This window comes from Choloepus didactylus, chromosome 3 (genome assembly GCF_015220235.1).
Source record: "Choloepus didactylus isolate mChoDid1 chromosome 3, mChoDid1.pri, whole genome shotgun sequence".
Classification (NCBI taxonomy): domain Eukaryota; kingdom Metazoa; phylum Chordata; class Mammalia; order Pilosa; family Megalonychidae; genus Choloepus; species Choloepus didactylus.
The window spans coordinates 99,272,626-99,276,557 of NC_051309.1; the positions used below are offsets into that span (position 1 = coordinate 99,272,626).

The 3,932-nt window shown below is 37.2% G+C and overlaps 1 pseudogene; it reads right to left on the minus strand.

Moving 5' to 3' along the window:
- Nucleotides 1–406: 406 nt before the first annotated feature.
- Nucleotides 407–3,028, minus strand: LOC119530366 (annotated as a pseudogene).
- Nucleotides 3,029–3,932: the final 904 nt, after the last annotated feature.

Genomic DNA, 3,932 nt, shown 5'->3' on the forward strand with positions numbered 1-3,932 from the left:
ACCATATGATAGATTGGCTTAAACGAGAATTTATTAGCTTATGGTTTTGAGGCTAAAAGAAAGTCAAAATCAAGTTATCATCAAGGCAACACTTTCTCCCTGAAGGCTGTGGCATTCTGGGGCTGCTGCTGGTGATCCTTAGTCCTTAGTTTGTCACATGGCAAGGCACATGGACATGTCTCCTGGTCTCTCCCTTTTCTTCTGAGTTCTATTGATATCAGCTCCTGACTGCTTCCTCTGCACATTTCTCTCTTTGTCTGTCTGCATTTCAATCTGCTTATAAAGAACTCCATAATAGGATTAAGACCCATTCTGAATGAGGCAGACCACACCTTTTTTAAAATTGTTACCTTTTATTATTTTACAATATATTTCAAAAACTGTCTTTACATTTGCCTTAACTGCTCTATAAGACCTGCAATAAAAGAACACTTAGAATTAGAACACACAAACACCACACTGTAATACCTACTTGTACTGAGCCATTACTACCAGAGGGATGTAATTTTTTTTTTAAATAAGCAGATGTGCGGCAATGAAAAATAAAATACAAACTTGTTAGAACAGAAAACTTTGCACTAATGGTGATAGAAAGGAGGTGGTTTTGTTTTCTTTTCTTAACACATCTGGTTCTGGCAGCAAGTTTTATTATGCATTTAAAGCAATATGTGCCCCTGAAAGCTTATGTTTTCAGTTTGTGCATATCACCAGAATCAGAGACTAGACACATGAAAAAATATAAACAAACACCTAATCTGCAAGTATGCTTCACAATAAATACCCCTCCTTCTAGAAGCTCACAATGTTAGTGAACTCAAGACTGTCATTGGTGATGGCATTTTGCAATGATTTTTCCCCAGTACACTGTATCCTTTTAATTTTCTCTAAAAGAGAAACAATGAAAACACAAAGAAACCCTCCAGGGTTCAATTTTCACTTCACATTCTCCAAATGGTAAAATAGCATCTTCAGGTTGATGAAAAAGAATTTCAATTTATTTCTTTTAGTTTTTAATCATACTAGCATTAAAATTTATCTGGATTTAGCTGGACTTCAAAAAAAATTTAGTGCCAAATATTTCAGAAATTTAATAAAGCACTGTATGCATGTAATTAGTTCTTATCTACCCAAAAATGTTTGTTTGTTTATTTTGCCTTTACTGAAGTTCTTCTTTTCTGGCTAGACATGAGAAAAAAGATTAAGTTACCAATGTTGGCTTTATTTATTCATAAGCAATAATTTGTGTCTTTTTCATTCAATACCACTGCAGCATTTTTATAATAAATTCATAAAAGGTACTAAGAGGAAGCATCAACTGAATAAATAGGCTTCTGCCAGGCAAATAATGTTGTGAGGTTAGACTCCACCGAAGTGTTATGTGGCATCACAGGCATTGAATTTGTTTTCTTTTTTTCAAGTTTGTCAGTTCTTTACTTCTATTATTTCTTCTGGCAGAGGATAGTGTGTAATCACAAAGTAAGGCCAAGAGACCATTTACAGCTGCACACTATCATGGGGGACCTAACTCTCAAGAGCTGATATAAACCAAACTGAATGGCAGTCAACTAGAACCACATTTAGTCATATTCAAGTAAAGAGTCTCAAAAGCATTTTACTGATGTACATTTCCTTCTTCTCAACTGATTTTGTGTTAATCTTATTAAAATTATAACAACTTAGATTGCAAATCTTTTGTATTTTTGTATTTTAGGGGATTATTATGTTCAAATGAATATATTTTAATTTACAAAATGTCGTTAGCGATGCCCTTTCCATAAACATGTTGTCAAAATAAAAAATGGACAAAAGGATGGTAACGAGAAATGCTTTCTTTTAACTTCCAATAAAGAGTACAAAAGTAAGTATCTTTCATGAAGCAGAAAAAAAAATGTTCAGTAATCCATGCACAATCTGAGCTGAAATTCTCCTCAGAAAGTTCCTGAGGCTTAAGAAAATGAGTATTCCTAATCACATGCTTCATGTAAAGTACAACGTAAAGCTGCACATACATATTTAGTTTTAACAGTAGGCCCATATGAAAAAAAAAGTGAGGCAACAAAACAAAGGAAAACAAAACCAAAAATAACTTTATAAACAAGCAATTCCACTAATAGCCCCTGTCATTTTTTACCATTTAGTGGGCTAAAATGTCCAATAAAATATAAAATGCAGCATAGGCAATCATATAATCTAAATACTTCACGATAACTTACGGCAAATTGCACTTGACAGTTCACTACATTGGAAAACTGGCTGCTTGTTGGTTCACACAGCCCTTGAGTCCCAAATTTAAGCCACCAGTAAAATGATCTGGAGTAAAAGTTTGCAGCTGCGCTCAACCAGCTAGCTCCACCTTCTGGATGTGAGTCGACCCGGAACACTGCTTACTCTTCTTCCTTTGTGGAACTCTCATCCTCAGGCAGGTAGTCTGGCAGGTCTGTGTTTTGTTGTACTTCCACAAGCATATCTTGGAATGGAACCAGCATCTCTTCTCCAAGCCTCACTTTTCAAACTTGTTGTGCTTTCATAACCTTGGTTGATGCTATCACTGATGCCAAAGCCTCAGCTTTCAAATGTGAATGGATTCATACCACAATCTCTGAACAGCCATTTGAAAGTAAAGCTTATAACCCCTTTAATTTTTAACAAGGCTTCTTTACAAAGATTTCTCCGAGACTTATCATCAAGACCATCTATATGCAAAACCACTGTTCTGGCACATTCCTTTGTAGGTCACAGGAAAAACTGAGCTTTCCTTCAACGTAAATTCATTTCATTGAAACTATCACCATCTGCCATATTGGAGGACTGAAGAATGTCATAGATTTCAGAAGCCAGCAGTTTTGTTTATCCAGGAGTCCTAGTCTTCTGTAAAACATTTTGTAAGCTTAACATCATACACAGTTCTCCTTTCATTTTTTTTTTTCTGCTAGCATGGCATTCTGCCAAATACCAAAGAGTGAGCAAAACTGAGCGGACAACAGGGGAGTTGGGATGGTTCATAAATAAAATATGGCCAGGCAAACATCCCTGATCCTGAATAATGGCTCTTCTGTTTAATGGGTCTGTGGCTAGATCTCAAAGCTGGTTAATAACTGATAGAGCATTAGGTTCTTCATTCATGGTGGAGGAGGAAGAATTCATCTTCCATGCCATAAGCTTGAATAAAATCTTCTTAAATTCACTCCAGATCCTTAGAAGTCCAGAGCCTGGCACACCATCAGCTCGCACCAATGGGCGAGGTAGAGTGACCCAGATGACTGCAGCAGGTCCCTCGGCTCACAGCCACGGCCTGGGAGATCGCATACGACTGGGCTAACCTAAAGAGCCAAAGAGCCAAGGCAGACCACACCTTCTAACTGAAGAAAACCCATCAAAAGATCCTACTTACAAGGAGTTCACACCCAAAGGAATGGATTAAATTTAAGAACATGTTTTCCTGGGGTACTTACAGCTGCAAACCACAACAGATGGGAAGACTCAAATATAGCTTTAAAAATGTAGAACTTTCTGGTAAGGAAAATGGAATTAAACATGGTCACAGACTATCCCTCTTCAAATACCTAAAAATTGATAAAAATATTAAAAAGCCCAGCAAATATGGAAAAGGTACATCTCTCTCCATCTCTAGTGAATAAGTCAAGTGTGGCAACCCATGGCCTGAGCAAAACAGGCCTGCAGTTCTTTGGTGCACAGCAATCTGAATGACAATGTTTAATCTATTGTCTTTCTAAGCCAGTAAAGAGAAAAAGGGTAAATTGACCTTAATATGTAACTTTATGGGAAGCAGGCAGGAAGTGAGAGGCTCTTAGTCTCACAAAAAGAGCAAAATGTAATTGTTCGAGTGTTATTCTAGTCCTTCCTGCACCACCTTTCAGGTCAGAGTGGTCTGTTCTGGCATCTATGCTCCCCCCACCCTTAGGAAGGCCTTT